Raw genomic sequence first — 25,704 nt, 5'->3', positions numbered from 1 at the left:
GACCTGCAGTTTCCCTGCCACCCCATCTTCACCCCTTCATTATCAGTTTGTTTCTTCTTTTCCTTCTCTTCCAGAGTATAATTTTTTTAAGGCTGTCCTGTGAGACTGGGAAGAACTAAGATTTATGTGTGTGTGTGTGTGTGTGTTCCTATACTTGTGTGTGTGTAACATTCCCCACTCTCAGGAGCAGCAGAAATTCATCATCCTTCACTGCAGTCTGAAAGGATGAGTAGAAGAGAGCACAGCCTTGGAGACATGTAAGGTCCCACTACTGAAGCAAGGGAGCAGCAGAAGTTGGGGGCTGAAACCCCTGGTGAATACACCTCAGCATCCCAACAAGTTTCTTGTCCTGTGGTGTCACTTTGCAGCCCAGATGGCACCAGCCTAGGGAGTAAGCCAAGCAGGATACATCAAGGCCAGCTCATTTCTTTGCTGCTGATATTTCAGAAGCAGCATTTCCTGGATAATTTTAGTTTGCTTTACAAGTTGATCCTGAGAGCAGGGGGAAATTCTGTTTTTTCTCTTAACACTGTTATACAATATTGTGTTGAACTGCCTACATAGAGCCAGAGGGAAAACTGGGCTTAGCAAGTACTACTTCTTGGCAATCAGTTTTTAAACAGATGTTCAGCTGTCGTAAGATGCATTGTGGCAGAGGGCTGGGCCCCAGTACAATGCTCAGCCAAGGATGTAGTGACAATTGCACAGGATTAATTAAACTTCCTGAATGACCTCACTTAAAGGCTCTGCAGAGACCAGATAAGAATCACACAGCTTGGCCAAGAGCCTTAAAAGGGAAAGGAAAAGGACAGAAAAGGACATTCTGTAAATGTGCACTCCTTTTTCTGGTCGGGGTTGTGGAGCAGCACCTGCAGGGCCTGGCAGGGATAGGGGCACTACTGCTGTTCTTGCTCAGTTTAAACAAAGAGAGGTGAATGGGTGAGAGCTGAACAGGTCAGATGTACAAACAGCCACAGATGGCCTTAGGACCAAACAGCAGTGTGCAGAGCAAGCTACCTCTCCCCACTTCCCCAGCAGTCCCTCTGCACTCCTCCCTTATTGTGTTAGACAGCACTTCCCTCCCATTCCAGGATGCCAGGTCATGGAAAGATGCACCAACACAGAGCTGGGGGCACCTATGCAACAAATAATGTGATTTCTAAGCTCACTCCCTTCATCTCCTGATCACCCATACCTCATAAATGCATCAAAGAGTAGGGATTAAACAGGGTTAAAAGTTATTAGCAGTATTTTGTGCATTCTGTTCTGTTGTTCTGCTTATGGAGCAGCCTATCTGCATTATGGAATTATGCCCTCCATGGTCCAATGTTTTTTAAATGTTATGTTGATATATAACTCTTGTAAATACAGAATACAGAATTAACCAGGTTGGAAAACACCTTTGAGATCATCAAGTCCAACCTGTCACCTAACACCATCTAATCAACTAAACCACAGTACCAAGTGCCTCATCCGGTATCTTCTTTAACACTTCCAGTGATGGTGACTCCACCACCTCCCTGGGCAGCCCATTCCAATGGCCAATCTCTCTTTCTGTGAAGAACTTCTTCCTAACATCCAGCCTAAACCTCCCTTGGCAAAGCTTAAGACTGTGTCTTCTTGTTCTCAGGCAGGCTGACAATAATACTTTCATAGTCTGAAAGCACTACAAATTTGTCTCCTACGTCCTGTATTAATCTTCCAACACTACCTGGCAGGGAAACTTCAACCCACCACAATTAGCTGGCTTTATAATCTGAATATGCTCACTTGCCACATACAAAGCCACACAGAGCCATACAAGCTGTACAGCCCAGTGTCCTCCTAGCAAACCAGCACCTTGTAGGCTGTGATATAGCACTCAATCACTCTGAACTTCAAGGGTACCACAAAATAATGATGACATCCTGGGTCATGAAGAAAATGCATGTACAAGGGAGCTGAACACAATGAGGACACAAACCTGAGCACTGCCCCTGTTGCTGAATTTACAACAGGCTCTCTGGGCCTATTGTGTCCCCTAGACAACACTTTACACTTTAGGGGACACCACAACATAGTGACTGTTCTTATGATTGACAATGGTCATAACTGTCTTGCTCTGGAGAAAGACCAGTTGTGCAGCACTGCCTGGGGATGGCCAAGACATGGCCCATTTTACTCACTCAGAAGGGTGACCACATGACATGTGGAGATGTCCCCTGGTGCCATGCTCTGGACTGCTGCTTTACACACCTTCACTGGGAACAAGGGACTGTTCCTGGAGGCTGATGCCTTTAGCAGATAGGTGTAGCCAAAGGCATTCAAGTGCTCAGCTGCTTTTGATTTCAGGCACTAGAATAGAATAGAATAGAATAGAATAGAATAGACCAGACCAGACCAGACCAGAGCAGGTTGGAAGAGACCTTCAAGATCATCAAGTCCAACCTATCATCCAACACCACCTAATCAACTAACCCATGCAACCAAGCACCCTGTCAAGTCTCCTCCTGAACACCTCCATATGGTGATTCCACCACCTCCCCGGGCAGCCCATTCCAATGGGCAATCACTCTCTCTGTGTAAAACTTCCTCCTGACCTCCAGCCTGAACCTCCCCTGGTGCAGCCTGAGACTGTGTCCTCTTGTTCTGGTACTGGCTGCCTGGGAGAAGAGACCAACCTCTGCCTGTCTACAACCCCCCTTCAGGTAGTTGTAGAGAGCAATAAGGTCACCCCTGAGTCTCCTCTTCTCCAGGCTAAGCAGCCCCAGCTCCCTGAGCCTCTCCTCACAGGGCTTGTGTTCCAAACCCCTCACCAACTTTGTTGCCCTTCTCTGGACTCGTTCTAGCAAGTCAACATCCAAATACCCCCCAAAAAAATTGAGGCTGAATTTTACCATAATGCTGAGACCATGATTTCATGGGACAGTTAATGTGATGCCCCACTAAGATGATCCTGTTCCCTACCACCTTCCCATCAGTTTTGGTTACTCCATTTCCCAGCACACCAATCAACTTATCAAGTCAGAAGGTGCCTGGCCAGGGGAGCATTGTAGCACGCAGGCAGAGATGAGGCAAAGGAGAGAAGGGATGGTCCTTCCAGCATCAAGCAGGTTGCCTTACATGTAAGTGAAACTGGAGAAATAATTGGGAATTGCAGTTCCTAGGGAATAACATGGCTGCTGTCCTTCTCCACCAGTGTCACTTCCTGTGTCCTGCAGCTCTGGAGAAAACATGAGGCTGTAGAGCTTGATCTGCACACCTTTCCCATCAGCATCCTGGACTGTGCCCCAAGTGCCAAATGAAGTCTTTAGGCTCTACTTACAAAGCCCTGAAGCTGACCTCAAGAGGAGTGGCTGCCCAGAGAACCTGTGGTAAGAAGAACTCAGAAAATTACCCACAAACCAGAAAATATTTGTCTATGCAAATTATACTTCTCAGTGCAGGAATTTCTCAGGCTTTTCCTCCTCACAATCTCAAACAGGAAATCAGCGTGTCAGGAAACTGATGCCAGAGGAATGTCTGGTCACCTGAATGCTTTAAACATTTCACAGATACCTAATGCATTGACATGTTGTTCTTACTGTGTTCTATATGAAAACAATTAAGGGTTGTGAAATGCTGCTGGAGAAGGTAAAAGGCCAGAAGAGCTAAATAACTTGCTGGAGTCCCACAGCAAGCCACAGATAAGAATCAAGTACAGAATCCATGTGAAACAGCAAAACAGAGCAGAATCCAAAGTGATTGGCACGATGCCTATCGATTTCAAAGGGACCACAGTTTAATCCCTGGAGTCCTGACTTCTGACCTTCCCTTCTTGTGGCACAGCAGATCATCAGCTGAGAAACTGCTCCATTTCAGACCGATCAGCATGACAACGCACGTGACGTGCATCTTGATAAGCAAGTTATGATAAATGTATTTTTAGATACAGTTTAACAAAATAGATCTATTAGATATTATGGCCATCAAAAATGTGGTTAAAAAAAAAAAGTGTTTTCCTAGATTGATGTGATCCAGGGTCCAAGTCCCTGCTGTTCTTACACAGTCCAAAAAAAATGTTACATTTGCTTCAGCAAAACGCAGTAAGTTTCCTTCCCAAATAAGGAGTTATCTGCCTAAAATTTAGAGGAGCACATTCAAGCAGGGTTAAACATTTTCATTTAATCTCTAGCACAGGTTCAATTCCTGCATGGCTTGATCTCTAGGAGCTTTCGCCTCACAGGTTAGGCACCACAAAAGATAATCAAGGGTCAGAAGAAAGGAAGAGCTGTGGATGTCACCATGCTCACTATGGGGCCTCTCTTGTCATTAAAACAATAACAGCCAAAAAGTTGCACTGCTTCTGTGCAAAAAGGAGATCCATACATCTGGTAGGAAGGAAGTGGCCAGCCTGACTTAGCACCTGTAAAGTACAGACAGAAAAATCCAGCCTTTCTCTCCCAGACCAGCCTTTCCTGCAGCAAGAGGCAAGTGCAGAACTGTCTTTGGCAGCCCCAAAGAGCTGCTTGCTCTCTCCCTGCCCTGGGCCAGCTCTGGCCCTGCACTGAGAATGTGCAGGCTGAGCTTCCAGCAGAAGACAAGGTCAAACAGGGGCTGCCCGGGGAGATCAGCAAACGCCGAGCCCATCCCGGCGGCCTGATGTGCAGCACTCATTGTTTTCTTTGCATGATGAGAACACAGCAGCATCATATCCTATTCGTGCTCACTAAGTAAGCACATCTGTGCCCTTTGTTGTTTGCTGTTAAAGAGACACTGTTCTTGGGAAAGAACACTGCAGAACACACATTTTCATCTTTGTTATTCACAAAGGGGGCTCCATTTAGCTTTAACTCCTTTAAAACTACCCAAGATCACATTCAGTGACCTTAGGCAGACTCCCAGCTGAATACTTTCTGCACAATGCCCGGGTGTTACCTGGAATAACATCTCTCTTAGCTGCAAAAGTAACAATAGGAAGCTAAAATTATTAATAATTACACTATGAATCAGTTGTTAAAATGAGTACTCTAACCACAGAGCACTAGGGTTTGGAAGGGACTTTGAAAGATCATCCAGACCAGCCTCTCTGCCAGAGCAGCATCACCTAGAGTAGGTCACACAGGAACACGTCCAGGCAGGTTTTGAATGTCTCCAGAGAAGGAGTCTGCAACCACTCCAGGCAGCCTATTCCAGTGTTTTGTCACCATGACAGTGGAAAAGTGTTTCCTCCTGTTCACATGCAACTTTCTATGCTCCAGCTTGCACCCATTGCCCCTTGTCCTGTTATTTGGCATCTCTGAGAAGAGCCTGGCTCCACCCCCCTGATGCTCGCCCCTCACGTATTTATAAACATTAATGAGCTCACCTCTCAGTCTTCTCTTCTCCAAGCTAAAGAGACCCAGCTCCCTCAGCCTTTCCTCAGAAGGGAGGCATTCCACTTGCTTAAACTTCTTTGTGGCTTGGCAATGGACTCTTTCAAGCAGTACCCTGAGGTCCTTCTTGAAATGAAGGGTCCAGAACTGGGCACAGTATTCCAGATATGGCCTCATCAGGCCATAAAGGGCTTTGTAAAGGGGAAGGAGAACCTCTTTTGACCCACTAACCCCTCCCCTTCTAATACACCCCCAGGATACCATTGGTCTTCTTGGCCACAAGGGCGCATTGCTGGCTCACCATCATCCTTCTATCCACCAGGACCCCCAGGTCCCTCTCCTCTGTGCTGCTCTCCAACAGGTCAGTCCCCAACCCATACTGATACATGGGGTTGTTCTTTCCCAGATGCAAGACTCCACACTTGCCCTTATTGTATTTCATAAAATTCTCCCTGCCCAACTCTCCTTTAGGACACATTTAGATAAAGTTCTCACAACCTCAACAGATGCTTTCACCAGGTGATTAGAGCAATTATTTTCCTTCAGCATGGTTTAAACATATATATGTATACATATATATATATATATATACACAAACAATGAAACAAGCAACAATAAAATATACTGAAAACTCAGGGAGAATTAATCAGCCTCATCATCTATGTTCAATTATTTTGGATGAGATGAGACCTGGAAACCCTAGAAACAGCCCAGAACTCAGAACTCTCACATCTAGGAGAATAAGGGAAAGAAAAGTTAAGGACAAGCCTCTGTGCAAAATGAGTGCTTTTTGGACCACCACCTTTAGGGTTTTGCATCAGCCTTTTGTTGCACACAGCTGACTGCCACTACACCTTTATCTGGGTCAAGCTTTCCCCATGCTGCAGAGCTCCAGTGTGCTGCCCATGCGAACTGATTTCCAGGCACTGCCAGCAATCCTTGGCCACAGCCTATCTGTGTGCTGCAATGCTGCTCTTGGCTGATGCTCCTCCAGCAATCCCAGAGACGTTTTCAGTGTTGTGTTCACGGAGGAAGGCAGCTAATTTCACCATGATCAACACTGGCACCTGCTGAGCAGTGGCCTCTCTGGATTTAGTGTCTCATTAGATAAGACAGGGCCCATTCTAGTCAAGAAGAAAATATTACATTCACAGCACCAGCACAAGGCAAATGAAATATTTCCAGGTTTTTTTGTGGCTGAGGCAGTTAGCTATGTATTATGCCAAGATTTCAGTTTAGTAACCTAGAAAACAATTTAGTATCCAGTCCCAACATGATAGGTATAACACAGAAAGCAAATTACAACAAGCAGATAAAATGCTCTTTGCAGGGAGAAGGGTGTGTTGCTCAGAGTAGCTATATCCTTACCTCCCCCCAGCAAGCTATATTAACTGCTCTGACACCTCTTCATGACAGATAATAACCCCACCAACAAGCACCTGACTCTGCCTAAGTGCCTGTTAAAAATGTCACTGTCACTCGAGTGGGAGCTCTGCTTAACGCTCCTCCCTGGGTGAGGGGGAGCAGATCAGCGCAGCTTGCTCCTCTGCTGCAACATTTTTGCAATGAGCCACATACTCCTGCTTTTCCGTGTCCTACCATGGGCTTGTGTTTTTTTTCTGCCACATTCCCTAGAGATGCTGGCAGGATATGGTCCCAGTCCTGGGGGAACTGGGAAGCCTTCTCAGATTTGTCGAGTTGTGGTGGAATAGAGCAAAGATTTTAAACTGGCATTGCATTAAAATTCCCAAACGCATCCAGTGTTTCAGTTAAAGGCAAGAGGGAGATGGCAATGTACTTCAGATACACTTCCCAAGAAGAGGCAGAAAGAGCATTCAGCTGCAGCTTTTCTGGTGACTTCCTTCCCTTTAACAGCATGTTCTGCCCTGCAGGACTTTGCTTAGCAGCCGTGTCCAGCTCAGGAGACATGGGTGCAGGGCAATAAACCAGTGGAAAGCTGTGATAAACACAGTATGGGTGGGAGGAAGCAAAGAAGGTAGGAACCAACTGGATTTTCATTTTATAGGTATTAGTTCTGCCAGCTAACAGAAACTTGGAGAGACAAAACAGCAGAGGGAAACACCTGCAGCTCTTTGAGAGCCCCCTAGCTTTGAATTTGTACTTCTTTCTTTAATTGGTTTGAATTAAGCAATTAGTCAGTAATGTGCTGCCAATTTTTTTTCACATGCCTCCAAAACATGCTGGTAAGACACAGCACAGAAAGGGCACATAGGAGATCGCTCCAAAATGTGTTGTCACATTTAAGGCATAAAAAGCCTTTTCTCTGCCACAGGGGAGGGGAAAAGCAGAGTATTTGAACCAGATTAACTTGCTAGGTACCTCAGAAAGATAAGTGCATGTAGAGTGTATTGACCACACACTGTTCATGCAGGGAGTTAATAGGGAACATCTGTGAAGATTTGATGGTGGCAGAAGGATCTGAAGACTCCCTTGTCCCAGGCAGTGATCTTTCTTTCAACTGCACAGCTTGAACCTGGTTCTGTCCCACTACTCCTGTGATCTCCACCACCATGCCTGTGCAGCCACTGCTAGATTTCCCTCATGAATGAAAAAAGTTTTACATAATCTGTCTCCTGGAAACATTAATCTCAGCAGTCTTTCTCCTCCCATGGGTATCTTCTCTAAATCCTGCAGCTCTCTTTGTTCATTAATCCCCCAGATAATTCTGCATGTACTTAAGTGATGCCTGGGAATAGGAAACTTTCTCCAGTGTGGAAAGGGAGAGAAAAACAGAAGCTGTCAATGCTCATTTTAAAGTGTTTTTTAATGCCTGGGTGATAGAATCCACCGAGACAGCATCAAACTGTATTTCTTAGGCAGTAGCTAACACCAAAGCCTCAGCTCTATTCCCCTTAGACCAGGGAAGCTTTGTGGAGCTGAAGACTTTTCCCACGAGATGCCACTTACCAGAAAGGTTTATTTCTCCACAGCCTGAGATCTGAGACCACATGCCTGGAAGTGAGAAGGGAGCCTTCCCCTCCACCTTAACTCTTTGTACCAAGCAAACTGCTAAGGTCCTAGCTTCCCTGACCTGCCGTGTTTGTTCCCCTCCCCCACCCCCCCAGCTGCACCTCACACTTCCCAGGACACAAGAAAGGCCATGGGAACATTTTGCAAGCATTTCAAGGAGCTGTACAATTCTGTTGTGTTTATGGATTTGGACTTTCTCTACATTTCACACCAAGCAAAAGCTAAAACAGGCCTCAGTGGCAGTATGCACTGTGTCTTATATCACAAACCCCACAGGGCCCACACAGTCTAAATCAGGGCCATTCACTGACACCTACATCCCTTTGATACCTGTGCATCAACAGACATCAGTCTCCTGCCTGCATTGAATCCACTGGGCTCATTTTGAAGCTGTCTTTGAATTAAAATGACACAGCTGCAAATGCAAAACCTTAAGCTTCTCTGTGAAGGATTTAAAGAGGGCAAACCCAGTGTAGCTACAACATCAGTACACAAGGTAGGTGTGCTTTCATAGCTTCCATTTTGTAAAAGCACACAAGGAATGATGATGAAGCTGGCATCATGATGTGCAATCACAAACTTGAGCTAGCACAAACCCACCAAAAACCAACTCAAACCAAACCAACAATGCCACCACACACAAAAACCCCAAACAAATCCACAAACAGAGGCAGAGAAATGCATCTCTGCAAGTCTGGTTCATTTATCCAAGGTGGAAGAGCCACTGCTGCCTCCACAATCTCCCTCCCTCACCTCTGCCTGCTGGCAAGAGGCAGGCAAGTGCCAACAGCTCTGGCCAGGTCCAGAGAAGCTCCAAGTGGCTTCTCATGGAAGTGGTAGACACTTCAGTCTGCCCCATGCCCTCCACTATTTGCTAACCACTGTATTTTGTGGTCCTGTACTTGAGTTTATGCCTGTAGACCTTCACCCTGATGTTCCAGAAAGGTTAACGTTGCACCACACCTGCAGGCCTGAGCCAGGGAAGATTAGCAGGGGAAAGTTAGAAGGTTTCCAGAGGAAAGCCCCTACAAACAGCCTGTGGGAAGAGAGCCAGGCTCGGGTTTACAGCTGTGGTCCTAAATAGAGAATAAACAGGAACTTTAAGTGCTGTAAGAGCAACGTTTGCAGGGTAAGACTGTTGCACTCCCTGCTACACTGGGGGACAGCTAAGTCACCTCTATAGTAACATTCTCTGCCACCTGCAGCTCTCAGCCCACTGCTGAGGGGCTTCAGAAAAAAACACAGGAGAACTGATAGTGTCTGCCTTAGGTGAGATCTGCCCTGAAAGCATTAGGGAACCGTGATTGCCTTGGCACTCACTCTCTGTACACCAATGCTGACACACCTGTCTAGCTCCAGCAGCAAGGTGCTTCCCTTCATGGTCTGCACCAAATTTCATCCACTTCAGGCAGCTATCTCCAGGATGAACATTGCCTAATTTAGCTGGAGGACAAGATTTCAACCCAAAGGTGCAATCATTTGTAATTGAGCACACCGATTCATACTTGTCAACATGTAAATAGTTCTGAATAGCTACACAAGTCTTCCTCAAAACTGCATGTGGCAAAGGGCTTATCTGCTTGAAAGCTTGTCTTATTTTTTCCCCCAGTTAAATGCCGGATGTTGCCTACTATTAGAAAAATGGCTTCTCCTACATCTCTGGACCATATGGCTGTGTTAGCATTATTACTGGGATTAAGGACTTCCAGCCATCTGCTGATCCATCAGCACTGGTTCCCTGCCCATCTTCTGCCACAGCTTCACCACTGCAGGCTGCTCCAAGAGCAGAGTGTGTCCTCAGGAAAGGAAGGATTTCTCGACCCAGCCCAGAGCTGTGAACATTTAGACATACATGAATGATGCAGGATGGACCAAGATTCTTGGGAAGCTGAGAAACCTTCTCTCTCCTCATACAGCATGAGGCTGACACCAAAGAAGGCTAAAAGATTTAGCCTTGTTAAGATGTCATCCCTCCCTTGCTCCATCACTGCCACTATTCCTGAACTTTAGACTAACCACAACAACCTGAATTTTTGCAAAACCCTTTTTCTTGCATTGGAATTAACAGAAACTGCCAAAGAGAAGAATCAAGTTGTGTGAAGATTTTATTGTTATACTTTTAAATTCTGGCCGACTGTAGTTTGTAGGTGAGGAGTATTCCAGTTTTATACATGCAAAGCAGGCTATCAATAGTAGCTGTTCTTAAATAGATTGTACCTGACACAGGCTGAATCCAGTCTAGTCAGCATTAAAGACAAAAAATGCTAATGAGGAGCACCAGAACTACCTCAGCCTGGCAACACAAAAAGCCACAACTAATGAAGCACCAACGCTGCATCTCGGGTGATCAATCTCTGCAACTTTCCAAACTCTTTGTCCTACATTTGAATATTTTAATATTAATTTATTCTAATGGTATCTCAAGTGAATAATGAATACTATCAAAACTGTGGTTTAAAATACCTCCAACAGCAGAAAGAAAAACAAAACCCAAACCCTTATAGATCAGCCTGCCCTGGTTATTAAAACACATAGCACCTATTTTAAGCAGAAAACCTCTCTATAATGGAGTCCCAAGTGGTTGTTTGGCCAACTACAACAATTTTATGTTCATCTTGAAAGCAGTCATTACTATAGGCTAATGACATCTGGAAACATCATGGTGGTTATGGGCTAAATGACTTCTTCAGTCTAGAATTAATTCAGTAGGAAATGATATAAATAAGAACAAGAGCATAGTAAGTAACAATTAGCAGACAGGCAAAAATGCACCAAAACTACAGGCAGGGTGGAATATTTCTGAAGGGCCTTGCATCATTTTTTTCTGCCTGCAGCAATTCTTCCTGTCCCACCAAAACAGAATGATGACCATTTCTCAGGGTTTGTACACAACAAAACTCCAAAGCAAAAACTCCAAAATAATCCTGAACTAAGGCAGTCAGAAAAAGCCAACCAAGGCTTATGTTTGACCTGCAAGTGGTGCTTCCATTTAATTTTATCAAAGCAGAGGAATAAAAATTGTGGGGTTTCCAGCCCTTTTTTTGGATATGTTTATACCTGTAAAAAAAACAACACAATAGCAGATTAAAGGGGGATTTCTCTTTCTAACATAAAAGGGCACAAAGACATTTAGAAAATAATGCTGAACACATTTTTTTTTTGTAATGGCCTATTTAAATTGCTACCTTGCTGAAGTTATAATTACACTGTTATAATTAGATACAGCATTGGCCATTGTATACTTTCAGATATTAAAATGACTTGGCATAGTACCTGCAACACTTTAAACACAGGATTTGCTTGCTGTGACCATCCAAATCATGCCATCACAGTCTCACAAGTTCCTTAGGCTGGCATAAGCTGGCACAGCCATGAGAGGCAAACTCTCCTGCTCCTGGATGTCATGCTCACCCCTGCTGCCAGCACTACCATTCACAGTAGGATAGGGTGAAAAACTGATCCAGCTGAAAATTAACTAAAGCATCCAGCCCCATAACAAGTACATTCCCCATCTAGCACAACAGCACTTGATGGCTTTTTGCTTTTGGAGCACCTCATCCCTTTTCATCTAAAGAGGGCAGTGTTCCTGTTTCCACTGGAGGCTTCAATTCTGTGTCATTTCCTGTGCGACTTTTGTCTCTCCTTCCTCTCTAAAGATATTGTTGAGAGCCATTTGTCTATGTGTCTGAAACCTTCCCTCAGTTCTCTCAATTCCATTCACCAGTTAAAGGAAAATGCTAACTCTCCCTCCAAAGTCTGCATCTTTCTTCACCCGTAGACAAGATCAGGAGTGGTTTAAGACAATGCATACATACTGTAGAGGAGATTTTAGCCCACAGTACATTTTGCAACACACATAACATTTAATTCCATAAGGACCTGATGAAATCCCATTGCTATCGCTGAACAGCTCCAGAGATGGAGGTCTGCTTCCTTTTGGCATTGCAAAGGAGAGACTGACACATGAAAGTCTGCAGGATCTATGAATAGGCCATGAGCTACTGTTCAAAAAGAGTAGCTTAGTGAGCGAGGATATTTCAGCTCTGGAGAATCTGCACATATTCAAAACTTCATAACCCAGCACATGTAGTTTCAGTTCAGACAACGGTCCTGCTGTATGTTAGTGATGTTACATTCATCCATCTTGATTTCTTCCCTGAAATTGAGGGATCTTATTTCAAATAGAAAATTAGAACAAACAACGTCAGTGGTGTCTGCAGTCTTCACAGAAGTATTATCATGGTCTTAAGTCATCACTCTTTGGGTTACAATTTTTTTTCCTACCTCTTTTCCTAACAGCAGGTAATGAGCAAAAATTTTAAGGAAGGGGAGGGAGTGAGAGGAGGTAAGATGTTGTCCTTAGGAGTAAAGAAGATATTTAGGGAAATCAGTCTGGATTTGATTGTCCTGCCAGGTAACAAGCCCCATGGGCTGGTTCCTCATGTGAGAAGTCAGGGAACTTGTGCTTATGATTTTCAAGTGTAAGTTCAGTGCATGAAATTCCTCTGAAAACTCCCCTCCCCCCCTACCCCAAATTGATGAGATTCCATTGTCCTTGCATCAAGATTTCCAGTTCTGTGGCCAGGCTGTTGTCACTGAGTCTAGTCTCATCCAGGAACATGAGAGCTCCTTCCAGTGAGCATTACATTTAGTGAGAAGGAGGCAACATGGTCTAGGAAATCATATTTGTGTATGCACAGCTGCATCACTAAGGAAAGATCAATTTCTTTCTTTCCCTCCATCATGGCTGTGATGGAAGGCTGTACACAGTCCTTCTATACTAGCCCACTTGCATCAGTACAGTGTTAAACAATGTGCTAGGTTACACCCATCCTGAGTGGAGGGCTGTGAGAGCCCTGCTTCCCTAGGGGACAAAAGAAACCTGATCCAGGTGAAGAGAGAGATACTTGGTTTCCCCCTCCCAGGAGGATGGGTCCCCTGGGTCAAAGACAGTCTACTCCACTCCCCTTTCCCATCCAGCAAGCCTATAAAAAGGAGGACACTGCTGCCATTTGCCCTCTTTCTTCTGTCTCACCTGCTCGAGAGGACCAGCAGCTTCAGCCAGTCTCCTGATTCTTCCGTGTGGTCAGCCCTGGCCTCTCCCTACTGCATCCATGCTTCTCTAAAGGACTGAAATACACATACATCCAGGGAAATACAAGGCCATCCAAGCTTGGTTTTGTATATTTTCCTACTTATCCTTATTCCTTACCCTTGTAAACCCTCACTGTTACTGATATATATCACACAGAATCACCAAGGTTGGAAGAGACCTCAAAGATCATCAAGTCCAACCTGTCACCACAGACCTCATGACTAGACCATGGCACCAAGTGCCACATCCAATCCCCTCTTGAACCCCTCCAGAGATGGTGACTCCACCACTTCCCTGGGCAGCCTATTCCAATGGCTAATGACTCTCTCAGTGAAGAACTTTCTACACACCTCTTCTGTTAAAAAAAAATTACCTCTCCATCTTCCAAACCAACTCCAGATTATTTTGGGTAATTTACCTCCTTTTCTCTTTTTTCCCCCTCCCTACCCGTTTTTCCCCCCTCTCTTTCTCTCCTTTTTCTGTATCAGGGAAAAGGAGCGGGGGCAGGGGAAGAATTCTCGGTTTGCTACCATCTGAGCTCTTAAACTCCAGTGAAGGCTCAAACCACAGCAACAAATCACCCACTTTGGATGAGGCCGTGGGAACTCCTGGATTGCCTTGTGGCTATTGCTGCTGACTGTAAGAATGACAGGTTTCGACACAGCGACTGCCCAGGTTCTTCAACAACAAAATAATAAAGACAGGTTTCAAATATGAGTCATTCAGCCAGGCTACCATCAATACATTACTGCTCTGAAAGGTGAAGAGAGGCAATCAAGGAAATCGAACCGAAAGACAAAGGGCTGCAGCCTGGCTCTCTCTTCCTGGATGCAGCAGAAGCAGCAACACTTCTAAGACATCAGTATTCAGTAGTGCAACCAGAACTACCCAACAGAATATCATAAATATCCAATGTATAGATCTCTGTGGCCTTGCTACAGCAGCTCTGCTTCTGCAAGGATCAAAGCACTCTGAAATGGATCAAATGAATAATTAATAACTATTACCTATACTCCATCAGCATGAAATTGCTCATTTAATTCTAAAGAGTCAAGCTTATGTCTCAGTTTGCCAAGACCAGATTTTTCTAAACATTACTTCAAAATCCCAATGTTCTAAAGATGTTGGTTTTTTTTTTTTCTCCAATTCTGTTTACAGTTTAGTTTTCATGACCTCCTGGAGGAGTTTGTTCTCTTCACTGCTTGCCTCACGCAGGTGAACTGCACAGCGATAGCTATCTGCAGGATGCACAACCATAAATGCAGCAGTCAGCCAGCCACAAACACAATAGCTGCCAAGCAATGTGTGACCTAGCAGTAACTGTCTTAAAACTGGAAGTATGTCAGCAGAAGCTATAGGAGGACATATACAAGAAGAGAGAAAGCAAGATATTCACATTTAGTTCAGACATGGATTACCTTCACGAATTCTGTTCATTTTCATCTCTTCAGACACAGTCTTTCCTTTTCCTTCCACAGAGGCAGAGTTAACAAGGATCGCTCACAACTTGACCATCCTCACCTCTCTGGCACTCCCCCAAGGTCCCTGGCTTTAGAATAGAATAGAATAGACCAGGTTGGAAGAGACCTTCAAGATCATCGCATCCAACCTATCACCCAACACCATCTAATCAACTAACCCATGTAACCAAGCACCCTGTCAAGTCTCCTCCTGAACACCTCCAGTGACAGTGACTCCACCACCTCCCCGGGCAGTCCATTCCAACGGGCAATCACTCTCTCTGTGTAAAACTTCCTCCTGACCTCCAGCCTGAACTTCCCCTGGTGCAGCCTGAGACTGTGTCCTCTTGTTCTGGTACTGGCTGCCTGGAAGAAGAGACCAACCTCTGCCTGTTTACAACCCCCCTTCAGGTAGTTGTAGAGAGCAATAAGGTCACCCCTGAGTCTCCTCCTCTCCAGGCTAAGCAGCCCCAGCTCCCTCAGCCTCTCCTCATAGGGCTTGTGTTCCAAGCCCCTCACTAACTTCATTGCCCTTCTCTGGACTCGTTCCAGCAAGTCAACCTCCTTCCTAAACTGAGGGGCCCAGAACTGGACACAGGACTCGAGGTGTGGCCTAAGCAGTGCAGTGTACAGGGGCAGAATGACCTCCCTGCTCCTGCTGGCCACACTGTTCTTAATGCAACACAATACAACACACCTGATCAGACCAGGTTGGAAGAGACCTTCAAGATTTTCGCATCCAACCCATCAACCAATCCAACCCACCTAAACAACTAAACCATGGCACCAAGCACCCCATCAAGTCTCCTCCTGAACACCTCCAATGATGGTGACTCCACCCCGTCCCCAGGCAGCCCATTCCAATGGGCAATCACTCTCTCTCTATAGAGCTTCTTCCTAACATCCAACCTAAAACCTTTAGCGTTCTCCACTACCAGCCAAACAAAGCTGGATGCAACTTTCCAGAACCCATCAAAAAAACATCAAAACTCAGCCAGAAGAAATCAAAAAAGTCATGAAGCAGAGGGTAATTGCAGAGGAATTCTTGGTGGAGGTGACAGGATTATTTTAATAGCTTTGTTAGTTTAAACACAGTTCACAGAGTTTGGCAATTCTGAGTTCTGCTTCCCCAGAGGAAGCCCATAGGGACCTTGTTCTCATATTTTCCTTGCTTTTTCACTTTGATCCAAAGGCAGAGATATCTAGCCAATAGCAAATACTAGACTCACAGAGTCAGTAGAGTTTAAGTTTTCTGAACGTGGGCCTTGCCGTTCCTGTCGTGGGAGCAGAGCAGCTTCCTATTGCATCACATCAGTAATATAGCTGACCTAAACCTTCATGTACTCTTAATACTATTATAATTTCAACATCAGAACATGATATGGCACTAATTACACATCCTTGGAGCTTCTGGCCTGTAAAAATTAAATGGTCTGAAAGACCATCAAAAACCTGGAGAAAGCTGAAATATCTGAAACTATCTCCCAGCAATATAGAATAAGGGAGGAGCAGAATTACATAAAAAACCCTTCTTTTAAAATCAAACACTTTCCTGAGGTAGCCTAATATGTACTCTTCAGGGTCCATTATGGCCAATGGTGAACGTGGAGAGGGAGCATGTTAGCAGGATCTCACCAAGGACCTCATCTCTACCACAAAGCACTGAAGAAGCATTTCTGAGGGCTGCAGTTTCCCACTTGCATTTTCTCTGGAAGTTTGAGAGCCCAGTGGGGGACTGCAGGTGGGGAAACTGCACTGACTGGAAGCAGAAAACTTAGGACAACAATACCAGTGATGTCTTAATGACTTGGCCAACACTACTGAACACAAAAAACAGCCTGTATTTGTTTGTATTCCATAGATGACACACAGCACATTAAGTGGCACATTAGACTTAAAAGTTCCCAGTGTACACAATGAATTATGCAGCAGTGTTTGTTGAACAATTTTACTAATAAGCCATCTTAGATTTAAATAATAATAATAATTTTGCATCTACAGTAAAAAATATTCATACATTCTAAGTGCTGGAGCAAAGTGTACTTTCCTTAGCAGGAGGCTTACTGGGGGGGGAAACATCTGAGAGTTTACCAGCCATGCAGAGGAGTGGGGACAGCCATTTCAGCCATCCCAGAGCCAGTCTTGTGGTGGGAGCTCAGGACTGTAAATATTCCAAGCGAGAGTCTTTACCACTGGGAGTAACTGAAGGCCTTAGCTGACAGCTGGAGATCATTTTGTGTACACTTAGTGCTAAATGTAGCCAGAGATAAGCAGAAGCTGATGAAATGCAAGTGCGAGCTGCAAGACTGTGAAGTGCCAATACATTGATTTGGGGATTTTGGTCCCACTACATGGATATCACCCAAATATCCTCAGAAAGGAAAATCAGAGTTGTGCAGCACTGCTCCAGGTACTTTGGGGACTTAATGACTTCTCTATTAGTATAATATGTAACATTATAATTTGTTCAATTATATGATTACAGCAATATTGCAAAATATTATAATGCATAAAATCAGTGTCATAATGCTGCATAATTATAATGTGCCATATAGCACAGGAACTGATTTGTATACCACATAGCATTCCATTATTAAGTTACAGCTTGGCACTTCCCATGCTCCAACTGCAAGCTGCCACTTAAAGTATGCCCTTATACCCAGCTCCACAGCTCATTTGTGCCTTCCACCTTACCTTAATTTCTCTTCTGTTTCTGCCTAACCTGGCTTGCATCCCATCCCCAATGTTTTTGCCTTGGCACATGTGGTGGCCAAATTCAAGCTATTTTGAATTACTGCAGAATTGTTCAAGAAGGTGATCACAAAACTACATAAAAATAGAGCTCTTACCCTGCTTAGAGTCTGCCTTTATCTTTTCTGCTAACTGTAAGTGTAGCATAAAAATGCCTACTAGTTTGAGTAATATACTGTAAATTAGCATATCTGCATACTGATTGCTGAGCACATCTGGAACCAATGGATCAGATACAGTCTGTGGCAGTGGCCTTATAGCTCTATTAGTCGTGATAGCAATGGAGCCTTGCCCAGGGCCTGCATCCTCATCTCCAGCTTTGCTGTCCACCTTGCATACTCCTAGCCAACCTCCCAGAGGTAACAATCCCTTCTTTTACATTTTTTTCCCCTGTATTAATTCAGCAATAATGTCAAATAATTGAGCAGTTCTTTCGTGCTCTGCAAATTTAAATTCACAGAATCACAGTATCACAAGGGTAGGAAGAGACCTCAAAGATCACCAAGTCCAACCTGTCACCATACACCTCATGACTAGACCATGGCATCAGGTGCCACATCCAATCCCCTCTGGAACACCTCTAGGGATGGTGACTCCACCAACTCCCTGGGCAGCACATTCCAATAGCTAATGACTCTCCTCACCTCGAGCTTAAACTTCCCCTGGAGCAGCTTGAGACTGTGTCCTCTTGTTCTGGTGCTGATTGCCTGGCAGAAGAGACCAACCCCCTTCCTGGCTACAACCACCCTTCAGGGAGTTGTAGACAGCAATAAGGTCTCCCCAGAGCCTCCTCTTCTCCAGGCTAAACAACCCCAGCTCCCTCAGCCTCTCCTCATAGGGCTTGTGCTCAAGGCCTCTCCCCAGCCTTGTTGCCCTTCGCTGGACATGTTCAAGTGTCTCAATGTCCTTCTTAAACTGAGGGGCCCAGAACTGGACACAGCACTCAAAGTGTGGCCTAACCAGTGCTGAGTTCAAACACATCATTTTTATTACTAACCCCTATGAACTTTGTTCCAGTTTTAGCTACCTTTAAAAACATGGCTATTTCATGTTTCCCCATTGAGCATGCAAGCAAGGGAGCAAATCCCAAAGCTAGCCAGAAATTTTGTTGCAACTTCTGTCATATGCAGACGAAAGGCTTTACCTTTTTATGAGAAATGTTGACTATTTTTAGGAAATGATCATTTATTCCCTCTGAAATAGTCAAGCAACATTCCAAAGCACAATTTAAAACCAAAACTAAATAAACCAGATTCTGATTAAAAAGATAAAATCATTTTGACTACAGAAAATGAGAAATTGGGATTTCCTGCAGTACCAGATTGGATTTGTAGCTTGGGTGGCTGAATCTCCCCTCTGGATTTGAATCTGACACCAGAAAACACTTGTCATGAAACACTGCCAAGGACTCCTCTGTTGGTTGACCCAACCAACCAAAGAGGGGGGAATGTCATCCAGCTACAAAAAAAAACCCCAACAAGCCAGATGCATTTCCAGTAGCATTTTCTAAGTATTTTTTCCAAAGTTCTCCTTTTAAATTTCAACACAGAAATAGTTTGATTTTTTGCAGATTTTTTAAACCAGTCTACTCATTGAATGTCTTTTCCTCCCCCCCCCCCCCAACTCCAGTAACTTCTAGCTGAAGGTGAAACAGAAAGCTCAGCACCTGAAAGAACACTCAGCTGAGTAAAGCATCAACTCTGATCATAAATGATTCAGCATTTGACCAAAGGGCATAGCTGAAAAGAGTCTAACTTTGAACTTATCCCTGCTTAATTTAATTTGCATTCAATGTCTTTTTACTGGTCTTTTGATATAGCCTGCTTGGCATTTTTGTCAAGTAGATTTTCCTAGGTTTTTTTCTCTCCTCCATCACTTATAATCCATTCACTGGAAGAGAAGTATTAGATAAGTTTTAATTAATCCTGAAGGTTTCTTTCAGTCTCCTTTAACTCATCCTCTCTCTCTTTTACTGTAATATTCTATGAAGTTTGGCCTAAATTTTGTGACCAGATCACATCATCCAAGGGGAACATTCCCAAAGCCTGTTTGTGTTTTGGTTTGGGACCCTGCTCACTGCTCACTCTGGGAAGCTTTTTGCTCACTCCATTCTGATCTCCTTGGGTAACTTGCTCTGATGAGATGCACGATTCTGGCTTCTGACCTCAGATACTTTCAAGAGACCAAATAACACACAAGAGAGCAATCATCTTGTGACAAACCATACCCTGAGGTTGTGTTTGACTGAGTAACCCAGTTTATCATACACTTGTGGTAATTTTGGTCATTGTGGGCTGGTGTTTTGAACAGTGATTACTTAAGTAATACTGTTCAATGTGTTATATGTAACTATTTAATATCTAGATTCCCATCTCCTTACCATAACCCCACTACCTGCTCTCTTGAAGCTTAAACGCTTATTACCCTTGTTTACCTCTAGTAATAGGTGGGTTTAATTAAACTCAACCTCACCTTCTCTTTGAATCATTCCTGCTGACGGAGAAATAAGCCACAGGCTCACAAGACTGGAAGGTAGGGGGGAGTTCGAGCCCTGTACCGTGCCGTCGGGAGAGATGCATGCAGAGGCAGTGCGGCGGGCAGCCCAGCCGGGGAGCGGCGGAGCGCAGGACGGGCAGCTGGCTCCACCTAGTGCCCGCCGCTCCCCGGCCTCACCGGGCGCCCGGCGGAGCCGAGCCGGGCCGACAGCAGGGAGCGAGCGGCGCTGGAGCTTGCTCCGGGTGGGTGAAAAAGAAAACTTGGGCCTGGCCACAGCTTGCCCTAGTTGCATCGTGAGCAGTCAGGGGAGCACGAATGATGCAGCTCCACGGAAAACTTCTCTGTAATTAAAACTGTAATTAAATCTAAAACTGAAACCGAGAACTAAACAGACTTCAACATTTTAAAATTAATAATAGTAAAACTATAATTAATAAAAGAAATAATAACCAAACTATTTCTAGGCATGAGAAGCATGCTTCAAAAGAAAAACAAGTTCCCACACAGCAGCACAGGAGGATGGAGACTCCTTTTTTCACAAGGAGTCACATCGAAAAGACGAAGGGTAATGAGTACAAGTTACTCCTGGGGAGAGTCTGATTGGACTCCAAAAGACAATTTTTCACCATGAGGACAGTTAGACATTGGAATAGTCCCCCACGGGAAGTAGTGAATTCCCCTACATCAGTCAGTTTTAAGACTCAGCTTGACAGGATTCTGGGCCATCTCATTTAAACTACACTATCACCTAGAAAGATTGGACCAGATGATCATTAGGGTCCCTTCCAACCTGTGATTCTAGGGTTCTGTGAAACAATTGAAAGACTGCTCAAAGTCTGGAGGACTTTGTGGTACCACTGAGCTTCAGGGCTGCGAAAAGACAGAAAGAGCCTGGAGCACCAGGTAGACTGGGTCTGGAAGCAGCTGCCATGGAGAGTCAATGCTGACAGTAAGTGAGAATGCCACATTAGCCATCTGCTTGGGGACTGATAGATGGATCCTCTTACCTGGGTGGCTGGGGTTAAAAGGGCTTATGGCCCCATGAGGAGTGAGGTTGCAAGATTCCTGTCAGAAGAAATGTGAAGGATGCAACATAAAACCGATGCAACATAAAACTCTCTCTCTTCCATCTCCCTAAGGATGCCTTGCTGTCTACCTCCTTAGGGGAGCTCTGCAGATCAGCTTTGGGAGATTTTTTGCCTGACATAGTGACACACAGTTCTAGTTTCAGCCCTTTCATTAAGTACATATTACCTCTTTTCTTAAAAGAAAAAAAAAACACGACCCACAACCAAACAAAAAACCACAAGCAAACAAAACCCCCACCAACCCTCACAGGGAATTTAATAGATTTAATAGGTTTTTTTCACTTCATTTTTTTTTCTTTAATTATAGAATCATATAATTGTTAGGGTTGGAAGGGACCTCAAGGATCATCTAGTTCCAACCCCCCTGCCATGGGCAGGGACACCCCACACTAGATCAGATTCCTCAGAGTCACATCCAGCCTGGCCTTAAAAATCTCCAGGGATGAGGCTTCAACCACCTCCCTGGGCAACCTGTTCCATTGTCTCACCACCCTCATGGGGAAGAACTTCTTCCTAACATCCAATCTGAATCTACCCATTTCTAGTTTAATTCCATTCCCCCTAGTCCTATCATTACCTGACACCCTAAAAAGTCCCTCCCCAGCTTTCTTGTAGGCCCCTCTAAGATACTGGAAGGCCACAATAAGGTCTCCTCAAACAGAGCCTTCTCTTTTCCAGACTGAATAGTCCCAACTCTCTCAGCCTGTCCTCATAGGAGAGGTGCTCCAGCCCTCTGACCCTTCTCTGTTACTCACACAAATCGCACTAATACTAAATTAAAACATAAATATATATATATAAATTTGAATGGACTTCACCACAGGCAAACTAGAAGACTATTTAAGATGTTATTTCTGTGAAATCACTTGTATTTTATCCTTATTTCCAATTACTTTATCATCTGTGAACAATTTTGGCCTCATATAGTTCCATAGTATTCCCAGTTCTACCTGAAACACTGTCCAGCAAACCCTGATGACATCATTATGGGGACATGAGTGTCACTAAGTCTGCACCATTCTCATAAGCTAGCATAAAGCAAATGGGTGAAATCTGTCATTTCCCTGGTCCCCCTGTTCCAAAAGCAGCCAAATACACCAGGTGCTGCTGTCACTCCCATACCACAAGAGGGTTTGTGTCTTCTGTAACAAGAAGTTTTCTCAGATGTCAAAACACTTCTTGTTGAAAAGATGCAGAGGTATGTTGATGTACAATATGGAGGAACTTCCCTAAAGCAAACACTGGGTCAGGCTCTGTGTGTTTAGAACTGGAGGTGGGGCTCTCCACTGCAACAGGAGATGGGCAGGAAGCCAACAGCATCTCATATTTTTCTACCAGTTAAGGCTCCTCCTGCAGAGGTTCATATAAATTCTTGGTTGTGGGTTAGGATTTGCATAAAGCTACTAAGGATCAGCAAGCCAGATACTTCATCAGCTAGAAGGATTCAACAAGCTTTTGACAAAGCTCTTGTTAAGGCTGTGCTGCTGCAGTCTGCAGGCAGGGCTAGCAAAGAGTGAGCACCTGCTGCCCTAATACCCAACAGTGAGCTGTGGCAGCTATAACAGGTAGCAGGTCCATAGCCAGGATAAGAGGGTTTGAAGCAATTGCTCCACAGCTGGCACTGTACAGCCAAGGCAAGAACTTTGCAAGCAGAGGAGCTACTGCACAACTGCAACCTAAGCCTCCCAGACAGCCACCACCACCACATACAGAGGCAGGCAGTGAGGACCCAGCTTTCTTGTAGGCCCCCTTCAAGTACTGGAAGGCCACTATAAGGCCTCCCAGATGCCTTCTCTCCTCCAAGCTGAACAGCCTTGACTATTATACTGGGCATTGAAACTGGACAGCGAAACTGGACAGCCTCTTTGCCAAAGGAATGGGATCCTCACTCATCAAATAAAACACCATAAATTACTGTCATGGTTAACCGCACTGAGAAAAAAGTAGAATTACAGAATTAACCAGTTTGGAATAGACCTTTGAGATCGTCAAGTCCAACCCATCACCCAACACCATCTAATCAACTAAACCATGGCACTAAGTGCCTCATCCAGTCTCTTCTTAAACACTTCCAGCAATAGTGACTCAACCACCTCCCTGGGCAGCCCATTCCAATGGCCAATCACTCTTTCTGTGAAGAACTCCTTCCTAACATCCAGCCTAAACCTCCCCTGGTGCAGCTTGAGACTGTGTACTCTTCTTCTGTCACAGGTTGCCTGGGAGAAGAGAACAAGAGAACAAGTAATGTCTAGACACAATTTTTCTTATTTGTGTACTAATAATTCTCAACTCCTTAAGTGTGATGAAATATTTCCCTTCACAAGCCACAAGGCTCTGCAAAATGTAAACTCTATAGTTCTCACAGAAGGGCTTTGGTGTCCTCTAAGACACAGAAAACAGGTTCCTCTGCATAACAGTTCTTTCACACTCAGGTGACATTTCTTCTACATTCAGATCATAAACATGGAAGGCAAAATACAAAGCGGCAAATTATTTACATAACAAAAGGGAGAAACGACAATGGATTGAAAATAAAGTCATGCTTAGTTTTGTAAATAAGAAACTTACCAAAGAAAAGTGTTTCTTGCATATAGCACCTTGCAGAAGAAAAATATTTATCGTAGTATCATACAGGGTTGGAAGGGACCACAAGGATCATCTAGTTCCAACCCCCCTGCCATGGGCAGGGACACCCCACACTAGATCAGCCTGGCCAGAGCCTCATCCAGCCTGGGCTTAAACACCTCCAGGGACAGGGCCCCAACCACCTCCCTGGACAACCCATTCCAGGGTTTCACCACTCTCATGGGGAAGAACTTCCTCCTCACATCCAGCCTGAATCTCCCCACCTCCAGCTTCATTCCATTCCCCCTAGTCCTATCACTACCTGAGATCCTGAGAAGTCCTTCCCAGCCTTCCTGTAGGCCCCCTTCAGATACTGGAAGGCCACAATTAGGTCACCTCGGAGCCTTCTCTTCTCCAGACTGAACAGCCCCAACTCCTTCAGTCTGTCCTCATAGAAGAGGTGCTCCAGCCCTCTGATCATCCTTGTGGCCCTTCTCTGGACACGTTCCAGCACCTCCATATCCCTCATGTAATAGGGGCTCCAGAACTGGACACAGTACTCCAGGTGGGGTCTCACCAGGGCTGAGTAGAGGGGGAGGATCACCTCCCTCGACCTGCTAGCCCAAAGTGGAACGCATGCACATCATTTCCTACAAAGGCCAAACATGCCTCAAGTGAGGCTCAGTGCCATGACTAAACCTCTGACTCCTGGACAAGCTCTTGTGACTACTCATGTAAGCAGTTTTAGAATCAAACTGTTCTTCACTTAGTCTGCAGAGAGACTTAATATTAGACCAGAGCAAACAGGCATTCCCTTTGGTTTCTACTGTGATCTGGGAACAGGCTCTGTGCTGGTACCATCTCCAACAAAAACTGTAGGTTTCTGTGGCCTGATTGCCTCTGGCCAGATACCACTTCTTCTGGGGACTGCTGCTAGCCAGGAAGGGTTGATGTGCTGCGTGACCCACCTGTGCACCTCACCAATACCACAAGTCAGTTCGCATGCAGGTCTTTCTCTTGCCACTGTCTGACCAGCTACCTCAACTTCATAAATGTTTAAAAGTAGTATGGTTAAAAACAGGCCCTTGGGTTTTTTTTAATGAATCATAGAAAAAAAATGAAGTTGTGATGATGGAAGTGGCATCAGAGTCATAATCTTGCACTGTACTATTCCTTCCTCTAAAACTGTAAGCAAATCCTTCAGTGGATTTTTACTGATGTAGGCTGCTGTTGTTCTCTGATGCTTAAGGAAATCCCCAAATTAAAATCATTCCATCAGCAATTTCCTAATTCCATGAAAAGTTTCATCAAAATGCCATTTGTGTCACTACCTGAGATCATCCCTGCAATTGCAAGAGATGTGGTTACAGTGGAAGGGGAAATGATCAGTTAAAACACTTTTTTTTCCCCCATACACATATATTTTATATACACATTATTAAACCACATCATTTAGAATAACACAGAATAGATTTGGTTTGTTTTATATGCTTTATATATCTAAAATATATATATGACTAAGTATGGTTCAATGTAAAAATGCACATATAGTAGTATAGATGTGTATATAATACCAATTATATTGGTCCCTCAAAGCTACAGTACTTAGAGAAATGTTAGGCTAAGGCCCAGCACATTTCAGGGAAACTGGTACCAAAAAAAAACCCCCAGCTGGATAAATAGGTGAAAACAGATGCATATGTTGCAATGAAAAAGACTCAACAAATCTTTTCCAAATGGCAAGTTGTTTCATAAATCTGTTGGAATTCTTTAAAGAAGTCTACAAGCATGTAGACTACCTAGGAGGATCCAGTTGATATAGTCCACTCGAATCTCCAAAGAGTATTTGACATTAGCTTTAAGGGGAATGAAGTTTCTACAGGATAGAAGTGAAGAACCTTGCATGGATAAGAATAGAATAGAAT

General features: G+C 44.4%; 1 long non-coding RNA gene across 2 annotated transcripts in view; it reads left to right on the top strand.

Moving 5' to 3' along the window:
- The window catches only part of LOC137448191 (uncharacterized), a 51,307-nt gene extending 36,179 nt beyond the window's left edge, over positions 1–15,128 (top strand). For both annotated transcript variants that reach the window (XR_010988996.1, XR_010988995.1), the window contains 2 exons: positions 3,179–3,353; positions 14,898–15,128. This is a non-coding gene — a long non-coding RNA (uncharacterized lncRNA). The remainder of the gene's footprint in view (positions 1–3,178; positions 3,354–14,897) is intronic.
- The last annotated feature ends 10,576 nt before the right edge of the window (positions 15,129–25,704 follow it).

Source organism: Melanerpes formicivorus, unplaced genomic scaffold (assembly GCF_026170545.1).
Source record: "Melanerpes formicivorus ecotype bairdi unplaced genomic scaffold, bMelFor1.0.p_v2 SCAF_23, whole genome shotgun sequence".
In the NCBI taxonomy this organism is placed as follows: Eukaryota; Metazoa; Chordata; class Aves; order Piciformes; family Picidae; genus Melanerpes; species Melanerpes formicivorus.
The sequence above is the reverse complement of the archived record's forward strand: the minus strand, read 5'-3'. Positions and strand labels throughout refer to the sequence as shown.